This window comes from Mesoplodon mirus (assembly GCF_964341445.2).
Source record: "Mesoplodon mirus genome assembly, chromosome: 3".
NCBI classification, from domain to species: Eukaryota; Metazoa; Chordata; class Mammalia; order Artiodactyla; family Ziphiidae; genus Mesoplodon; species Mesoplodon mirus.
The window spans coordinates 114,922,203-114,944,122 of NC_138978.1; positions in this window are offsets into that span (position 1 = coordinate 114,922,203).

The window sequence follows — 21,920 nt, forward strand, 5'->3', positions numbered from 1 at the left end:
TACTTAGAATGAGAAGACTGAAATTCTAGTTACTCTACACGATCATTCTGGACTGACCGGAGGAAAATTAACACTTCTTCCAGACCAATCTCACCCAGTTAAGCACTCTCCCTCCTTCACTCCTGCAGTGAACATAGTGAAAGATGTTAGGGGAAAACCCGAACGAACTTTTTGGCCAATCGAATACTTTTCTCTGTAAATACTCAGTATTTATTTATTTGCATAATGATGATACCCTATTGACATATCTGCCTTAGACTGTTAGCGCAAGCAAAACAAGTTATGTAGTGCTTTTTTGGTAATACCTTTTAACAGCCTTGTACAACAACTATGCTGTAGCATAGTTCAATTCACAAATATTGAGTCCCTACTACGTGCGAGGCACTGTGCTCATTGATATTGGGGACGCAAAAATGAATAAGACATAATTCCAGGCACCAAGGGTCTTACGCTTTAGTAAAACACATAAAACTGTGTTGTATAAGGCAGAACTCACATATGTGCTGTGTGATTTACAAGGACCTATGGCTATGGGAACATAAGCCTTGCCTGGCACTAGCAGACCTTCCATATTTGTTGAATGAATAAATATTAGATGAACGTGGACAGTTTCAAGTAAGAAGAGCCATTTAATAAATACCTCTTTATGACAAACACAAAGCGGAGCCAGCCCCTGCTATAATCTGACCAAAGAAATGCTAAGTATTTTTAAAGTTTATTTATTTTATTTATTTATTTTTGGCTGTGTTGGGTCATCGTTGCTGCATGGGGGCTTTCTCTAGTTGCAGCGAGCGGGGGCTACTCTTCGTTGAGGTGCGAGGGCTTCTCATTGCGGTGGCTTCTGTTGTTGCAGGGCACGGGCTCTAGGCACGCGGGCTTCAATAGTTGTGGCTTGTGGGCTCTAGCGCTCAGGCTCAGTAGCTGTGGCGCTCGGACTGAGTTGCTCCGTGGCATGTGGGATCTTCCCGGACCAGGGCTCGAACCCTTGTCCCCTGCATTGGCAGACGGATTCTTAACCACTGCGCCACCAGGGAAGCCCAAGAAATGCTAAATTTTAATTCAGATTCCTAACATTGTGGCAACTGGTTTGCGTTTTCAAAATGTTGTGCCCGTTAGGCCTATTTAAAAACAAACATTACAGTCAACTTTTCTGTCCCCTCACTACTTTCTGAAGTCTTCAGTTTCTAAAGGGAAAGAGGGGAGCATAGACACTTTAGAATTATCCAGCTCAAGACTAGAAAATTGACATCTGAAACAAGAAACTTCCTAGACAACTGTATCTCTTGGGAATATCCTGGATTTAGAGTTGAAGATTTAGGGCCTAGGGCTATACCAAGGTCAAGCAGGTCAGAGTACCTAGCATGAGGCACATCCAGGACCAACAATACAGGTTGGCAGGCAGAGGCATTTGGGGGACAAGCATGTGGGGACTACAAATTTTGGATACTGTTCAGTGGCAAATTTGAGGAGGAGTAGGATGAGACTTGGTCACAGAACTCCGTGGATCACACCCATCCCTTGCCAGCTAGATCTGAGGTAGGAGGAAAGGTCCACAGATGAGGAGCCTCAAAAATCTAAAGCTGCCTTGTTTCACCAAGGCCCTCCCAGGACCAGGTTATGCCCATCTGTTAACTATGTCTTTCTAGTCTTAACTCCACTACCGCAGACTTATTATGACCAAGTATGACGTTCAAAGGTCCTCTCCACCCCTCAGTACAAGGCCGACTTTTACTTTTGGCAGTGACTACAAAAAGTTTCCAAATTTGAAAGCTGGGCCAAGTTGCTGGTCAAACTCATTTAAGTGACCACACTTTATAGGCTTGCCTGGAAATTTAGGGGCCAGGAAGTGATGGGGTTGCAGTTGCTTTGTGCCTGTTTCTTGCTGTGACCATCCATCACTCATTGTTGTTTGTGCAGTTGCTCAATGGGCTGCTTGTTTTGGGTCAGCCCAGGCTGTATGGGTAGCAGTGTGGTCAGCCGGGCTGGGAGCCAGGCCACCTGGGTCCTGGTCCCAGCTCAGCCAGCCCCTAATCCATTAAGTGATTCCCTATTCCTATGTGTCAAGTTCTCTGCCTAGAAGTAGGGGACCTCTTTTGTAGTGATGTGCAGCCATTCAGGCTGTCACTATGCTAAATGCTCAGAAGCAACTGTCAGTGTCATTGTGGGAAGTCAGAACACAGGTGATTATTTTTTGCTGGCAGGTAGAAAAACAGGAAGGAAAGTAAAAACAGCAGAGAAAACACTACCAGTATACACAGGGCCACACAGCCTTATCTGCCATTCAGTACAAAGTTCTCCTCCACCCTAAAGGCCTGTTTACTCATTTTAGCAATTCTAAGGGCTACTCCAAGGAGCTCCCTGAGTTTTCACTTCACTTTAAGCAAGAGCAGAAAAAACAGAGCTTTGCCTTTCAGCAGAGAAACTAAAAGGAGAGATTATTTCAACACCTGGGCTAATGGATAGAGTAGGGGGAAATGTTCAGAGAAAGCTATTTTGCAGCTAACCAGGAAAACAAAAAACAAACAAAAAAGCCACCCGGCAATTGTTTGCATTTATATGCTTTTGTGGTAGAGAAGAAAATCAAACCAAAATAACTTCCTTTCCACTACAACCACTATAATTTAGACCAGTGGTTCTGTGGAGTCTTAAAAACTACATACCGTATGTGCCTAGGAAACTCAGATGACTAACTCAGAATTCTTAGGACTGAGGACCATGAATCTATATTTTTAAAAAATATCCACTGTTCTTATAAAGTGAAACGTTTTCCTACTCTGTGACCCAGCAATTCCACTCGTAGGTATTTACCCAATAGAAATGAAAACAGATGTCCACAAAAAGCTTTTACGTAAATGTTCATAGCAACATTATTCATAATAAACCCAAACTGGAAACATCTCAGATGTCTACCAACAGAGAAATGACAAATACACTAATCAAACAATGGAATACAATTTTTAAGAAATGAACTCCCTTTAAACACAACAACATGGATAAATCTTAAAATCATTTGTTGAGAAAAAGAAGCCATTTATATGAAATTCAAGAACAGGCAAAAGTAACCATGATGATAGAAATCAGAACTGTGGTTGCAGGGACTTCCCTGGTGGCACTGTGGTTAAGAATCCACCTGCCAATGAAGGGGGACATGGGTTCGAGCCCTGGTCCGGGAAGATCCCACATGCTGCAGAGTAACTAAGCCCATGCACCACAACTACTGAGTCTGCGCTCTAGAGCCTGCGAGCCACAACTACTGAGCCCGAGTGCCAGAACTACTGAAGCCTGTGCACCTAGAGCCCATGCTCCGCAACAAGAGAAGCCACCGCAATGAGAAGCCCGCGCGCAGCAACAGAGAGTAGCCCCTGCTCACCGCAACTAGAGAAAGCCTGCATGCAGCAACAAAGACCCAAGGCAGCCAAAAATAAATAAATAAATTTATTAAAGAAAAAAAAAGAACTATGGTTGCATATTGGGGGGAAGTGGGGATTGAATAGAAAGGGGGCATAAGGGAACTTTTTGAGGTGATGGAAATGTTCTATATCTTGATGAGGTAGCTGTTACACATGTACATCAAATTGTGTACTTAAGATCTGCACATTTCACCATGTGAACTTTACCTCAATTTAAAAAGTAGAAAACAAACATCTTGGGTTCCTTCATAACACTTAACCAAGTTATAAATTTACATTTACTTGTAGATTATTTCATCGATATTTGATTCATCAGTTAAAAAGCTCCACCAGATATGTTCACCGTTTTATCTATAGTACCTAGCATAATGCTTTACCCATGGCAGTCATTCATTACATATCTATTGAGTGAATGAATGAATGAATTGGCAGTTGAGAACCATTGCTTTGGTAGTACATATCAGACTCTATTTTATAATAGAGTCACATCTAGACTCATAATAATATAACTGGGTCTATTTCCAGGCCTTCTATCTGCTCGCATACCATTGCTAGATTATGCTTCCTAAAATGTTTCACTGATATTTTCTCTCTTTTCAAAAGCTGTAGCAACATGTTGCTTGCTTAACCGCTGTCCATCCCCCTTCCCCTCCCTTGCTTATAGAATCCTGATCATGTTTAAGCAGCCATCCTTCTCTATGTGACCATGGGCTTCAGGGGAGATTGACTCCAGTGGAGGGGTGGGGGCTGAGTGGGAGGGAGATGGGTGAAACACTGATGGATCTAAACCAATCATGGGGTTCCATTCCCCTTGTCAGTACTTGGTTTAGGACTATGATAAAATTCTCTCCAATGTGAGATTTGAGGAAATCTGATGGACTTGCTTGCTCCTACAAAGAGACAAAGAGAAATAAGAAATGATTCTCTTTTGCTGCTGAGTGTTGCTGGATTTGGAACTGCTGTTCTGTTTGGAGGACAAGGTGACATACTAAGGATGGCAGAGCAAAAAAAATGAAAAGAATCTGGGTCTTGGGTGAACTGCTGAATTAGCCAACCCTCAGCCGTCCTCCTTGAAATTCTTATTATATAAGAATACGTCTTCCTTATTGTTTAAACAATATTGAACTTAGTTTTTCTATTGCTTGTAACAAAAAGCATCTCAGCTAATATAGAGCCATCAACAATTCCTCGATATCTATAGGATAAAGCCAAAATTCCTCAGTCTGCCCTGTACAATCTGACCCCAGTCTAGTACTAACTCCAGAATGTGACTTGCTAATTTCCATCTCTCCAATGGTGTTCTGCTTTCTTTACATCAATGGTAAATATTAACAACCAGCTCTCCAGGTGGAAAAGGCCCTGATTTATAGCCTTTACCAATTTCCATTGTGTAAATATTTCTACTCCTGATAATTTCATGCCACTAATATGACGTCACTGAACACAGAGTCGGGAAGAGACATGCAAGCAGCACTAGCAAGCCGGTTAGAGGACTCTACCATGCTACTACCCACCTTCCTTTCATCTGTCTATAAGTTTTCTCCCTAGAGTTCAAGGCCCAACCTGTATCATGTCCTTTTGAAGACTTCCCATAAAATCCTAAACTATAAATGGCTTTACCAGTCAATTGGAATCTAACAATTGCCTTGAACTGTTAGTCTTCACAAGCATTTGCTCATCAGTCAACTATTTAATCAATTAAGTTAAGAACCTAGGAATAATAAAACAGCAAGAGAGAAGAGTTCAGTGATACCATTTACATTCCCACATCTTCTAAAGGGTTCCTAAGATTAGACACTAGGGGAAATACTAAGCAGAAGATCCTGCCTCCAGGCCCTAGAAGTAGTAAAGATCACTGGAGGTACATTGTTGTAAATAGAACCTATCAGCTCTCAATTATTGCAAGTGCTGGTCCCCAGGAGAGCTATGTTAGGACATTAACTACAAGGCTGTTGGCAAGATTTGGGCTTGTTCCTATTCTGGTCCTGACAAATCCCCTGAGGATGTAAGAATGGGAGTTTAAGGCCATCAGAGGCCTAGCAACAGGTAGGTAAAGAAGAGAAGCCAGTTCCTGAGGCTTTGAAGAGAGCAAGTGCTACCTTACCTGATTGGAATGCCATCCAGGTGGATCAGCTTCATCTCCACCTCACAGGTGACACACCCTTAGGTTTGGAGGAAAAGCAAATAATTAGACTGCCAACACATTGGCTGAGGCAATGAGGAAAGGCGGGGGAATGGAGTGACTAAGTCACTCTGTCCCCTGAGTAGGTCAGCCCTGGGAGGCAGGCCAAATTCGGGCTACTGGAAACTGACAGAGCATTCAAGGGATAGGAGATGTGAGACTGCACCAAACTCTCCTTTTTTAATGAGACAAATGGCCCATATTGAGCTCTATGTGTACTGAACACTAGGAATGTTTTCTAAATTATAAATATGTGCTTATTTCCTGACTTGGAGAGCTACCATCCAGCTATAAGTGGTATAGTTGAGTGACTATAGGTACCCTCTGACTACCGCTTTCCAGGTTACTGAACTGAATCAGCATTAGGGTTTTTCCCATGTTACTTATGGTCTGTAGACAAGCCTGCAGATCATAGCAGCTCCTCATAGAGAAGTAAATGGATGATAGTTTTGTCTGCTGGAAAAAAAAATCTGGATTTGAAAAGCATCAAAATGTTACCTTAGGTTACCCTTACCCTAGCATGTTAGGTAACGTTCCTAGTCAAAGAAGAGATGAAATCCTGAGGTCAGAAGAAATGAGAACAATACCAAGAACTAGGGAGATCCATGGATGAGTAAAGTACTCTAGGAGCACCCAAGAGAAAAGTGTAAGGCCTGAGGGACATTGATTATGAGAAAGCATTGACTATAGGAAAAGAAAGGAAGGAAAACTGAGGCACTGAAAAATGAGACCTGCTCAAAGAAGGTTACAAGTGCTAATCAGGGATGCTGCCCCTGCAACAGTGTTTAAGTGGGCTAGCTTCCCCCAAGCAGTGTCCTTTTTCTCCTCCCCTGGGCCAGAGATCACACACAAGTGGCAGCTCTGCTCTTACTTGCCAGTAAATGATACTGAATATAGTGCCAGAACGCTTGCCTCCTTATTTAGATCCACTACAGGAGCAACAAAATGGGAATTAATACCATTCAGTGAATTCTTTTGCTATTTTTAGGTACCCACCATGTGTAAGGCATGCAAAAATACAATCATAGTCTTTAAGGAGATTTCATGAGCAAGACCAGGCATTAGAAGTCCAAATCCTTCTCTGACACATAGCCTTCACCTAATCCAGAAAAAAAAAAGGAAGGTGGGACTTCCCTGGTGGCACAGTGGTTAAGACTCCTCACTCCCAATGCAGGGGGCCCGGCTTCGATCCCTGGCCAGGGAACTAGATCCCACATGCGTGCCACAACTAAGAGTTTGCATGCCACAGCTAAGGAGCCCTCAAGCCTCAACTAAGGAACCCACCTGCCGCAACTAAGGAGCCCACGTGCCACAACTAAGACCCGGCACAACCAAATAAATAAATAAATATTTTTTAAAAAGGAAGGTGATGTAGACTATAAAAGGACAATGTGGCCTTTGACTACAGACATTCATTTCTAAAAGAAGCTGAAAGGGCCAATTCTTACTGCCCGTACTGTACATTCTGTCATTGATTTCCTGCTTCCTACATGACTTCCTTTTGATCTTTAGTTTCCTCCTCGCCTCCTTCTCTAGATGAATACTATTTATAGGCCCTTATGCAGCAAACTGCTTCTAATACTCAGATAATGGTGGTTACTTCTTAACACTGAAGCACAGCCCAGTGCTCTGGCCTATTCTGTGGGATACCCCTAGCACTGGACATACACACGTCTACAGTTAGGTTACACCACAGACTCAGTTTGTCACTAGTGTCCCCGCTTAAACCCAAGTTAGTTTTCATTTAATGTCTGAATCTATTGTCAATACCTCTACATCGAATCATTAAATCTATTCCTTTCACCCAATTCCCACTGCCATAATCCTAGCTCATGACCTCTGACCTAAGCTACTGTAAAATAACTCCACCACTGGTCTCTTGCCTTTCATCTCTCTCTTCTCCTACTATCCTTCATGCCCTGTCTAAAACTAAGGTCTGGTCACATCATTCCTCTGTTCAAAAACCTTCAATTATCCTTGGAGCAAAATGTACCTACTGCCAATAATAATAATGATGATAATAATTATTATAGGTATATTATAATATTAAATTAAATATTATAATTCTATTGCACATATATTATTATATTATAATCATATTATCATATACTTATAGAATACTTTTTTTGGTCAATGTGGTTGACACTATACATCCCTGAGGGACTAAAAGAATTCAAAGAGCTCGTAGCTTACTTTGTGATCATTGCGTAAACTGAGAAAGAAAATATGTAATGTTATTTAAAACCAAAATTGACTACAGCTGCTGCCTTTTAAAGGCAATGATGTAATTCATATAGCAAACAAAAATTTCTTCACACTGCCTGTTTCCCCTCACAGAAATGGAAGAAGGGAGTGGTGGCCTTTGCAAGCCTCAGTTGGTCCTTCTGAGTCTCAGGATGGGAACTAGAACTGATGATCCACAAATTGGCATGACACATTACTGAGTCCTTGGCTCTAACAAAAAAAGGAAAATAAAATTATAAAAGGGGAGCCCCGTGGAAGGGGATCAGGAAAATTAGGAGTCTTTTTCATTTATTTATTTATTTTCTGTCTGTGCTGTGTGGCTTGCGAGATCTTAGTTCCCCGACCAGGGATTGAACCCAAGCCCTCAGAAGTGAAAGCGCAGAGTACTAACCACTGGACCACCAGGGAATTCCCAAGGCGTCTTTAAGGGAAGAGAAAGGAACAAGCAATATGGCAATATAAAACTTCTTCATTGCCTCCAAATCTTCAGCAAAGCTTAACACATACACAAATATCCTGTGCGAGGAGTATTTTCTGGGGAAAATGAAAGTGGTCATTTCACATCTTGGGGCAATGTGGTGGAAAACAGCAACAGCCCACTATAGATGGTGAACCGATCCATCCATTGAACCAATCAGTAACAAGGAAAGGCATAAGGCACACCCCCACCTCCAGAATTCCAGGAGAGACTGAGGTCTCTTACCATACAGGAGAATGGGCTTAAGGCAGTTTCCTTTGAATCTCACTGGTATCTGTACAAAAACACTGGAACCTTCACAGAAACATGGGTTATGATTTGATGAGAGATGTGTATTCCCTTTTGACTCCTGTTCCCTGTGAGTATTCCGGGGGCCCAGTGTGTGCTCAGTGCCCACTACATGAGTACTAAATAAATACCTATCTGATAATGGTGTTGACATTTTTCATTTTCCTTTCATTCAAAATGGTCTGCTCAGAGGCCTGTTCCATCGTGCATTTTCTGTTCCTCCAGCTGTGGTCAGCAAGCAGTGTTCCCTCCCTCCCAGTGTGACTGTTACAGGGGCCACCGCTCCTCTACCCAGGGGTGGAATCTGCCACAAACCCTGAGAACAGTAGTATTCTTAAGGCCTTCTCCTCAGTGAAAACAAAACGCCATGTCTCTTCCCCAGACTTATTGCCACCCACATTCTTTCCTCCCCTGGGTTAACTTTGCTAATAAGAAAGGTCCCAGATAATTAGTAGAGGGAATTGGAAACAAAGAGAGAAATAATGGAAGATACCATCCTTGTGTCCTATTTAGTAAAACTAGTATCTGAGCAGAACAGTTGGTAACCTCTGTGTATTTGGAGGGAAGACAGTAGACAAGAAAAGAAGCAAAAGACAGGGGCTTTGTAGTAGAGTAGGAATTATAAAGGGTGGTTCCCAGGTGACAGATTATACCACCCACTGGGCTCATGCAAGGGGCCTCTGCTTTGAGCCCTGAACTTGAAAAGGTACCATTCTAACCTTCCTCTGATGGCCATAGGATTCTGTAGAATCAGGAGACATACGCATCTGGAGCCTGGGACCCACTTCTAGAGCACATTCTGGGTGCTCGGGAATCTGGAATTCCTGAGCCCACTTCCAGGTCCTGTGTGGGCCTCTTTCCGGGTCAAGATTCCTGAGGGTGATCACCAACACCAGTAGGCCAGCTCCTCCCACGCTGCCACACCACCCCAGGCCACAGCCCCAGGAGTCCAATAATTCTAAATTTGAGCCTTGCCTTCCAAGTTGTTATGCAAATATATTTGTTAAGGTAGGAAGATAAAACATATTTTATCTAATAACTTCTTAGCTCTATGCATAACTTTTAAATATTTAGGCTTATGGTATATGGGCCTCTATCTGTACTCTTGCCCCATGCCTATGAATGTTAGAAGTGACCCTATTTAAAATAAAGTGCTTGGGACTAGAGAACTATATATTTAAGAGAAAATATGCTTCCCCGCTATTGATTAAAACTTGACTACAAACCTAGATTTTTATTTACAGCTACTGATTTATCTGGAAATTTTTTTCTAAGGTGAAGTAGACCCCTATCAAATAATTGTCTGTATCTAAAAATTATACTTTCCCTACACATGTTTCGTGTAACAAAATAATTATGCGCACTTGTTGATTTCTTAGCTTCCAAACAAGGGCTTGGATCCTGGCCCTAGTCTGCCTTATCTGGTCTCTGCTGGGGCTGCTGCTCCCACCTTTTCTCCTCTGCTTGGCCTCAGTCTCCCTCTTTCCACTTCCATCAGCCTTCTAACAAAAGGAAAGTCACATATTTTTTAAGTACATAGATTAAAAGACTTTTTATTCAATAGCAAATGAATCGACTCTTTTGTATTCCTTTCTCTCAAAAGAAAAAAAATCTAACAATTTTTTTTCAGTGACTCAGGATTTCCCCCTTTGGGTCATATACTTTTAGTAGGAAATGCTCTATTTTGCTCTAATAGTGTATTGTAAGGCTTTTGATGTCTGATTTTTTTTTCCAGTGGGGGTGAGGAGGAAGGCAGGCCAGCCTTGGGCAGGGTCCCAGAGGCTAGAAGGACTTGAGAAAGGTATTTACTCACAGCCGCTGGGAGTGAATGAAGCCAGAGGGTGAGAGTAAAACTATATTAGGGAGGTCTGGCAGGGGTTAATTATTAATCTGGAGAAGCAAAATCTTGTCATCAAGTCCAAGGGGCAAATTCAGAGCCAAAAACAGAAGATGAAGTCAGAGAGCAGGAACTCAGTAAACTCAAGTACCATGATTAAGGCAGGTATGAGGTAAAAGGGCCCAGTACAGAATGAAATAGACTGAGCACCAGAGCTCCCCGGTATGAGATGAGCAAACATGGGCTAAGCCCAGGTCAGGTTTAGTGAAGAAGACATGACAGCAGCAGCCCAATGGAATCCAGGCTCTTGTGCTCAATGGATACTTTCAGATGAGGAAATCCATTTATTAATTAGTCAACAATATGTATGAAGAATATATAAGATGTATTAAAATAAGCCTATGGCCAGCAAACTCAGCAGCTTTCCTGAAGAGAGGCAAAAGGGAGAAAAAGGTGTGAACGTGGACATTTAAAATTCAGTAACATTATAGACACAGTGGTTACACTAGACTTTCTCTTGCCACCAAATACAACATCTAACCCAGTCATTTCAACAGTTTCAACAGTTGTTAAGAAACAACAGTTTCTTATTCCAAAATGAAGAAAAATCTAGCATATCTCTCTCTTTAAAAAAAAACTATTCTTCCTGCTTCCCTGCCCCAGCTTCTGGAACTCAGAATGGAAGTAGTAATGAGTCAGAGTTAGTTCCACAGTCTTCAACTCTAACCAACACTATAAAGCCTCATGCCTAAGTCTGAAGCAGCTGATCTGGCTGAGGGAGCAACTCCAGCCCTTGGTACCTGGAACTGTGTAAAAGAGCCACGTCCACACATGCTCACGTGAACAGAGCACGTACTTCATGTGGTTCTCAGACCAGCAACAGTACATCACCTGGGAGTTCATTGGAAAGTAGACTTGTGGGCATAGACAGATTCCACAGGCCATATAATGACATCTTATCACCATGTCTCTAAAACAGGGTCTGCAAACCACAAACAACGGATGGGAGTCTGTCCCCTGGGCAAGTCAGTCAGGAGTCACTCTCCATTTACCTTCAGTTTTATTCAGCTATCTAATATTTCATTGGATTCATCTTATGTCCAATGGTAGGTATATTTTTAAGAACATAAGAGAAAAAAGAAACACCTCAAAGTGCCCTATTACTAAAAAGCCCAAGGAGTCTCTTTACTAAAAGGCCAGAACATTATCTGCAGGAGCCTCAGCTAAGGGACATTAGTATCCAATAAGATTTTATTGTTTGCCATCTTTGTGGCAAGAGGTTTATACAATTAAATGATACCTGGCTGTGGGGAACTAGGCACTAGAAAAGACTGGGAGACTTCTCTTACCTGGTGTATAGTGTGAAAGCAGAATCAGGAAGGGCTATTGACTTTAAATACAGAAAGGTATTGTAACCTGACCTAGTGACATCCATACTTCCTGCTTCCTTCTACACGTGTTAGTGAGTGATGACAGAATTTAACTACTTTAGCTGAGAACTATTTCCTTCCTAGTTGTGACACATCAGTTAGTGGTGGGTTCTAGAGACATGAAAGGCAATTATTTCTCAGTGGAGCACCACTACTTAGCATATTAATAAAAAATACTTCACAAACATTTATCTGCATAAGGCAATGGAATAAATATTCCATTTTACAAGTCAAATCTAGTTCCTGCTTAGCTTTTCTAAGCCCCTATGATCTATTTTAGATCACAAATTATAAGTCCCTTCAAACAGAGCCATTTTCATTTTTTTTTTTTTTTTCTTTTTGCGGTATGCGGGCCTCTCACTGTTGTGGCCTCTCCCGTTGCGGAGCACAGGCTCCGGATGCGCAGGCCCAGCGGCCATGGCTCACGGGCCCAGCCGCTCCGCGGCATATGGGATCCTCCCAGACCGGGGCACGAACCCGTATCCCCTGCATCGGCAGGCGGACTCTCAACCACTGCGCCACCAGGGAGGCCCCATTTTCATTTTTGTGTCAAGGATGAGACCACAGCAAACAATAATGTCTGAGGTAACAGTTTTTCTGGCAGGAGCTTGTCCCTGATTATTGCCTAGGCACTCTGGGGAATAAAGGATCTCACAGGCTTATGAGGGGACATTAGCTTAAATAGGAGGAGAACAATAAAGAGGATAAGGGATTTGAGTACAAGGTGATAAAGCCTAGGAACAGACGGCTTGATGAAGAACACTAAAGAGGGTTAAAGATATTGATCTGTATGCTGCTTTCCATGTTCTTCACAAAAGCTAGAAAAATTATTTTTGATCTTTTAGGAGTTTAGCCTGAATGACATTATATGACAAGAATTGTAAAGACATAAATATAGCGATTTGAGAACAAATATCTCAATAAATAGAAATAATTGCAGCTATCATTTTAGAGTGTATTGTATGCCAGGCACAGAAAACTAAAAGACTGATGATGGTTTTCTCACTTAATCCTCTCAACAATTCTTCTTTTAACCCCAAGTCTTCAGTGAAGTTTTATAAAACACCACAACCTGAGCTGAGTTGCGGAAGGTCCAACATATGAGCGACCTCAGGAAGGAGTGACTGAAACCAAGGACTCAAATGTTTCCAGGATTCTCTGCAGACTTCATCATGAGTAAAGTTCTTTCTACGTTTGAGCTTTACTCTCTCCTCTACGTTTGAGCTTTACTCTCTCCCAGCACAGACTGGCTTCTTTCACACAAGAGGGAGTAACAACTCCAAGAGCCACACGTCTCACAGTGCTCTCACCACCAGAGAAGATCTGAGACCAGCTTTCTCTGGCCAAGTTAAAAAATCTGGAAGAAGGGCTTTTATTGAACCACAGTGGGTCTGGTGCCCATCATCAGACCAATGAATTATGTCTAGTGTTGGGGATAGTGAAATATTATGTTTGAGTCCTGTGTCTGGCCCTAGACCAATGAGCATGGCCAGCTACATGGAGTCATATAAGAACATGGAAGCCGGGACTTCCCTGGCAGTCTAGTGGTTATGACTCCATGCTTCCACTGCAGGCGACACTGGTTTGATCCCTGATTGGGGAAAGGGGATCCTGCAGCATGCAGCACAGCACAGCCAAAAAAAAAAAAAGAACATGGAAGCCTCCATAAGAATTACATGATTGGAGAAGGCAATGTGGTCAGGGGCTTATGTTCATACTTGGAACAAAACAGTATAGGGGAAGCAGAGTGGGAGAGTTTTATAGGGCTGCAAGGGGATCTGGAGAGCTCTGGAGCAACAGTGGCCTTGAGTGAGAGCTTTCCAGTGTTCCTCAAAAGGAGGAGGAAAAAAATGAAGAAGCACATGTTCTTTTAGAACATTTCCTGGACACTGCACACAATAGTTCTGCTTACATCATTGGCCAGAACTTGGTCATGTGACCACACCCAGCTGCAGAGAAAGTTCATAAATGTAAATATATTATTTATTCTGGGTAGCCGTTTGCCAAGTTAAAATGAGAAATTCTTTTACTAAGGAAGAAGATCGGAAGGAATAGTAGAAGAAAACTAGCAATATAGGCCATGCAATGAATATTTACTATTTTGCCTGATTATAACAGTACTTATCTTCTTCGGGGAACTTTTTCTCTCCAACTGTAACCATGTGATATTGGAGGGACTTGCCAATAATAATATTCCACTTCCCTGGCCACAGAGATGAGCTGCTGACCCAAGTTCTTTCAAATGTAACATCACCATCCACCTTGACCTCAGTGATTAGCAGAAAGATGACACATAACCCAAGTTCAACATATCAGAGACCCTCCCTGGAATTTTCTAGTTGGATTGTTCTTAGGTTATGAGGTCATAAGGATATAGCTCAGGGCTACTTAAGGCTATGCTTGAAATATGGTGACAGCAACTTAAAAGATTAAAGCCAACACAGAGAAAGAAGTAGAGGTGAAAAGTGAAAAGAAAGAAATGAGGAGACCCTGGATGATATCTAAGATCTTGGAGCCAGTCAGCTATGAGAACAACTCGACTCCTGCCCTTTCTTCAGTTTGGCAATACGAGCCAATACATCCCCTTTCTTGCTTAAGTTCATTCCATTTGACTTTCTGTAATTTGTAATCAAAAGTATATTTGTATTTAAATTTAAAATATTAAAAAAATTTAATTTCTAGACAAAGCTATACTGTATGCATATACAGTGTATGCCATTAATGGTGTGATGAGCTCCTGCTTAAATAATCTTTAACTTTCAGGCTTCAGATAATGTAAATCAAATATATTGTGTTCTATAGTATTGTACTGAGTGCCTTCTATATGTGATAGGCATCCTGATAGGTTGGTTCCAGGGATATAAGATTATGCCTTTATCCCTATCCTCTGTAGGGGAGGCAGAGGAAATAAATAGTTACAATAGTATAGAGATAAGTAAAAGGTGGGCAATGGTACAAAGGAAGGAGTGATCAGCTGGACATTTCCAACTTTATTTATCAAAGAGGATTCTTTATAATAACTAATTGACTACTCTACTAGTCTCCTCCAGTGCTAAAAGAGTAAGTGCTAAGACAAAGTGCATTTTCTTAAAATTCCAAATTAGAAATAGTTCTTTTCCTTATCCCTTCCCTATGAAATATATAAATTCTATTCTATTCTATCATGAGAGATTTCAAGTAGAAAAGAAACTTCCTCAACTAATTTGACGAGTTCAAATTATTAAGATGATTAATTAGCCAAGACCAGAAGACATTTACAAATTTTATTTATTTATTATTTATTTTTGGCTGCATTGGGTCTTCGTTGCTGCACGCAGGCCCCCTCCAGTTGCAGCGAGCGGGGGACGCTCCTTGCTGCAGTGCGCGGGCCTCTCATTGTGGTGGCTTTTCTTGTTGCGGAGCCTGGGCTCTAAGCACACGGGCCTCAGTAGTTGTGGTACACGGGCTCAGTAGTTGTGGCTCACAGGCTCCAGAGCTCAGGCTCAGCAGTTGTGGTGCACCTCGGCAGGTGGGATCTTCCCAGACCAGGGCTCAAACCCATGTCCCCTGCATTGGCAGGCGGATTCCCAACCACTGTGCCACCAGGGAAGTCCTCAGACATTTTTAATACAGGGAAAAATACTAGAAAAAAAGCTTTCTGAAATAGCCAAAATAATATATTAATATCCAAATAATGAAACCAGAAATTTAAGTTGAATTCCTTCAGATAGAAAAATTAGGTTATTAGATAGTAGGTAATCTTCAATGATATTCTTGTTTTCATTAGGTGATCTGTACATAACCATTCTGCTCAAAAGCGTTATTTGTTTAAATCAAACAGGTTTGGCAAGGCTCTAGGATACAGTTGTCAACTGTGTCCTTAATTCCACAGACACCGTGAAACTAAGCACAAGGAACCAAGCAGGTAGCAGCAAGCTCTAAAGAGCCTGGCTTACACTATAGTAACCACTGGAGTAAATCCTATCAAGATCATTTGGCCTAGTATAATGTTGTGTGAGGTCTATGTTTGAACTGTGACTCAGGTGAAGTCTTATTTCCAGCAGAGAAGTAACTGAAGTTTGACCCTATCCCTTGAGATTGCTTTAGATTTGTACTACTAAATAGCTTAGATAGTATTTTAATAAGTATACTCAGTTCTACTTATTAAGATACTTTAATAAGTAGAACTTATTAAAGATTCCAGGAGAAGTTTCAGAATTTAACCCAAAGCAAATCTAGGAACACATTTATTTACAGCTGCCTCCAGCAGAGGTTATTCATTCTTTCAGGCTCCACAGTCCCTGAAGATAAGCAATTTGGTATTAGTATTCTTCTGGCTTCCCATTTTTCATATAAGGAAACAGAGGATCAGAGTGATTTAAGTAAGTCATCCTAGGTCAGATAACCAGGAAATGCAATGTGTTCTCCAAAGTCTTTGCTCTTTTTACTGCACCACATGGTCGTCTCTGAATTTTAATTTAATTTGACTTAATTTATTTATTATTTTTGGCTCCATTGGGTCTTCATTGCTGCGTGCGGGCTTTCTCTAGTTGTGGCAAGTGGCAGGTACTCTTTTTTTTTTTTAACATCTTTATTGGAGTATAATTGCTTTACAATGGTGTGTTAGTTTCTGCTTTATAACAAAGTGAATCAGCTATACATAAACATATATCCCCATATCTCCTCCCTCTTGCGTCTCCCTCCCACCCTCCCTATCCCACCCCTCTAGGTGTGCACAAAGCACCGAGCTGATTTCCTGTGCTCTGCGGCTGCTTCCCACTAGCTATTTTACATTCGGTAGTGTATATATGTCATTGACACTCTCTCACTTTGTCCCAGCTTACCCTTCCCCCTCCCTGTGTCCTCAAGTCCATTCTCTATGGCTGCATCTTTATTCCTGTCCTGTCTCTAGGTTCATCAGAACCATTTTATATATTTTTAAAATTCCATATATATGTGCTAACAAATGGTATTTGTTTTTCTCTTCCTGACTTACTTCACTCTGTAGGATAGACTTTACTTCACTCTGTAGGACAGACTCTAGGTCCATCCCCCTGGCTACAAATAACTCAATTTCATTTCTTTTTATGGCTGAGTAATATTCCATTGTATATGTGCCACATCTTCTTTATCCATTCATCTGTCGATGGACACTTAGGTTGCTTCCGTGTCCTTACTATTGTAAATAGAGCTGCAGTGAACACTGTGGTACATGTGTCTTTTTGAATTATGGGTTTCTCAGGGTATATGCCCAGTAGTGGGATTGCTGGGTCGTATGGTAGTTCTATTTTTAGTTTTTTAAGGAACCTCCATACTGTTCTCCATAGTGGCTGTATCAATCTACATTCCCACCAACAGTGCAAGAGGGTTCCCTTTTCTCCACACCCTCTCCAACGTTTGTTGTTTGTAGATTTTCTGATGATGCCCATTCTAACTGGCGTGAGGTGATACCTCATTGTAGTTTTGATTCGTATTTCTCTAATAATTAGTGATGTTGAGCAGCTTTTCTTGTGCTTCTTGGCCATCTGTATGTCTTCTTTGGAGAAATATCTATTTAGGTCTTCTGCCCATTTTTGGATTGGGTTGTTTGTTTTTTTGATATTGAGCTGCATGAGCTGCTTGTATATTTTGGAGATTAACCCTTTGTCAGTTGCTTCGTTTGCAAATATTTTCTCCCATTCTGAGGGCTGTCTTTTCATCTTCTTTATGGTTTCCTTTGCTGTGCAAAAGCTTTTAAGTTTCATTAGGTCCAATTTGTTTATTTTTGTTTTTATTTCCATTTCTCTAGGAGGTGGGTCAGAAAGGATCTTGCTGTGATTTATGGCATAGAGTGTTCTTCCTATGTTTTCCTCTAAGAGTTTTATAGTGTCTGGCCTTAAATCTAGGTCTTTAATCTATTTTGAGTTTATTTTTGTGTATGGTGTTTTTAAAAATAGTTTGCCCATTTATTTTCTTGTCTGTAGATCATCATGTCATCTTCAAATAAAAACAATTTTCTTTTTACAGTCTGTATGCCTTTTATTGTTCTATGTTTTCATATTTGTTTGCCTCCCAATGAATGTTGAATAGTAGTGATGAATTCCCCTGTCTGGAAATTCTTCTAAAGCTGCACTATTAAGTATAATGTCTGTGTATACATTAAGAACTCTTTATCAAATTAAGAATTTTTCTTTCTATTCCTTTTTTGCTAAGAATTTGTATTATTTATTCAGGAATGGGTGTTGGATTTTATCAAATCTTTTTTATCCATCTACTGAAATGATCTTTCCCCTTTTAGTACATTAATCTAGTGAATTATATTTATAGACTTTCTAATATTGAACTATTCTATAAACGTGGAATAAATCCTATTTGGTCATGATGGATTATTCTTTAAATACACTATTTGGGCTTCCCTATGGTGCAGTGCTTAAGAACCCACCTGCCAATGCAGGGGACACGGGTTCGAGCCCCGGTCCAGGAAGATTCCACATGCCGCAGAGCAACTAAGCCCATGCACCACAACTACTGAGCCTACACTCTAGAGCCCATGAGCCACAACTACTGAAGCCCATGCACCTAGAACCCATGCTCCACAACAAGAGAAGCCATGCAATGAGAAGCCCGTGCACCACAAGGAAGAGTAGTTCCTGCTCCCCGCAACTAGAGAAAGCCCATGCGCAGCAACGAAGACCCAAAGCAGCCAAAAATAAATAAATAGATAAATAAATAAATAAATAAATAAATTCATTAAAAAAATACACTATTGACTTTATTTGTTAATATTTAAGATTTTGCACTGTGTTAATAAGTAAAAATGGGGTATAATATTCTTTTCTGGTGCTAATTTGTATGTTTTTGATATCCTGGCTTTGCCAGGTTATAAAGTGAACTGGAGCATTTTCTTTCTTTTTTTGTGCCTTTACACTAGGCTAAGTTATAATTATTTCTCTGTCTTCAATGTGGGAATATGAGCTCAGTGAGAGCAGGAACTGTGTTTGTCTCGTCATCTGCAATCTTCCCAGTATCAAGAACAGTGCTTAATAGGTGGCAGGGGCTCAAAAAAATTTGGATAAAGGAAGCTCTCCCTGCACATTTAATGTACAGCATGGTGACTATAGTTAACAATACTGTATTATATGCTTGAAAGTTGCTAAGACAGTAGATCTTAAGTGTTCTCACCACACACACACACACACACACACACACACACAAATGGTAATTAAGTGAGGTGATGGAGGTGTTAACTAGCCTTATTGTGGTAAACATTTTGCAACATATAAGTGTGTCAAATCATCACCTTGTATGCCTTAAATTTATACAGTTATATATCAATTTTATCTCAATAAAGCTGGAAAAATACAATAAAGCTCTCTCCACTTTGACCTCTCAAGGTACATAGTATCTTTTTACTGTAGTGATCATTTTCTAGTACTCCCTAATCTCACTTACTAAGGTATAGACTCCTTAAACAATTTTTAATTGTGTGCTCAATTGTGTCTAGCAAGGAGGAACTTAATGATTATTTGTTAAATACATCAATGAAAATTTTAAGTGACATGGAAGAGCACTGTAACATATTTTAGATGAGGTATAGGGGCAGGCCCAAACAAAACTGTTCTCCAGCAATAGCCACCCGCATTGCATTCCTCATTAACCTAGTCTTGCTCTTTCTTGCTCAATGCTCTTCTGCTGTCCCAAAGAACCTGTTACTGATGTGCTTTCCCTTTCACCTCCATAAAATTTACCTGTCCTATTTTTTATTTCCTCAGGGCCTAAGGTTTCAGCCAGCAAATCAGACAAACTAATTTTCATTAATGGAGAACAGTAATTAGAGAAGCCAAAAGGAGCACACACTTAGGCAATAAATGTGCACTTTTAATAAAATATTGTGCTTTTTCTCATTATAAAATACATATTTTTAAACATCTTTATTGGAGTATAATTGCTTTACAATGGTGTGTTAGTTTCTGCTTTATAACAAAGTGAATCAGCTATACATATATCCCCATATCTCCTCCCTCTTGCGTCTCCCTCCCACCCACCCTCCCTATCCCACCCCTCTAGATGGCCACAAAGCACAGAGCTGATCTCCCTATGCTATGCGGCTGCTTCCCACTAGCTATCTATTTTACATTTGGTAGTATATATAAGTTTACACCACTCTCTCATTTCGTCCCAGCTTCCCCTTCCCCCTCCCCGTGTCCTCAAGTCCATTCTCTACGTCTGCGTCTTTATTCCTGTCCTGCCCCTAGATTCATCAGAATCATTTTATTTTTTTTTAGATTCCATAAATATGTGTTAGCATACAGTATTTGTTTTTCTCTTCCTGACTTACTTCACTCTGTATGACAGTCTCTAGGTCCATCCACCTCACTACAAATAACTCAATTTCATTTCTTTTTATGGCTGAGTAATATTCCATTGTATATATGTGCCACATCTTCTTCATCCATTCACCTGTCGATGGACGCTTAGATTGCTTCCGTGTCCCGACTATTGTAAATAGAGCTGCAATGAACATTGTGGTACATGTCTCTTTTTGAATTATGGTTTTCTCAGTGTATATGCCCAGTAGTGGGATTGCTGGGTCATATGGTAGTTCTATTTTTAGTTTTTTAAGGAATCTCCATACTGTTCTCCATAGTGGCTGTATCAAGTTACATTCCCACCAACAGTGCAAGAGGGTTCCTTTTCTCCACACCCTCTCCAGCATTTATTGTTTGTAGATTTTTTGATGATGGCCTTTCTGACTGGTGTGAGGTGATACCTCATTGTAGTTTTGATCTGCATTTCTCTAATGTAAAATACATATTTTTTATGGAAGACATTTTAACTACCAAAAAACATAAAGAAAATAAAAAACACAAAAAAAATCTCAGAGAAGAAATCATAACTTTTTTGTGTTAGTATAGCATAGTAGTTAAGAGCCCAGACTCTACTGCCTTAGCTTGAATCCGATCTCTACTACATTCTAGCTGTGTGACCTTGAGCAGATTACTTAACCTCTCTGCATTTCAGCTTTATCATCTATAAAATAGGGATAGTGATAGAATCTATTTTTGCCCTGAGGATTAAATGAGTTAACATGTATAACGTGCTCAAAACAATCCGAGGCAAATAGTAAGTTCTATGTAAGTGTTTGCTATTGTTGTTTTGGCAAATATTCTTCCAGATAGATAAGACCAACCAACAGACAGGAAAAGGATAGGTCTATAAAAACATGTTTTTTAAAAAATATTGGAATCATCCTTTACTATACCACTTTTCTTATTTGCTTTTGTCACTTAAAAGTATACCATGCATTGAAATAATGCCATTTGCAACAACATGGATGGACCTAGAGATTATCATACTAAGTGAAGTAAGTCAGAAAGAGAAAGACAGGACTTCCCTGGCGGTCCAGGGGTTAAGACTCCATGCTTCCACTACAGGGAGCGCGGGTTCAATCCCTGGTCAGGGAACTAGGGTCCTGCAAGCCGCACAGTGCAGCCAAAAAAAAGAAAGAGAGAGAAAGACAAATACCATATGATACCACTTTATGTGGAATCTAAAATATGGCACAAATGAACTTATCTAGGTAACAGAAACAGACCCACAGATATAGAGAAGAGACTTGTGGTTGCCAAGGGAGAGGTGGGTTTGGGAGGGATGGATGGGGTATTTGGTATTAACAAATGCAAACTATTAGATATAGAAGGGATAAACAGCAAGGTCCTACTGTATAGCATAGGGAACTATATTCAGTATCCTGTGATAAACCATAATGGAAAATAATACGAAAAAGAATGTATGTATACGTATAACTGAATCACTTTGCTGTACAGCAGAAATTAACATGACATTGTAAATCAACTACACTTCAGTAAAGTAAAAAAATTTTTAAGTATGCCATGAATATTTTCCCACATTTTAATATTCTTCAACAGTAGGTGTCTCAAGCTGGTAAACTTATGGGCAGAATTCAGACTTCACCCTTTTTTGGCCAAAAAATGTTGTTTTATAATTTGAATTTTAATGCCTTAGAGTGGTGCACGAACTCTCCAGTTTATCATTGTCCTCACCACTTGCTAGAGTCTCATACTCAGATGAT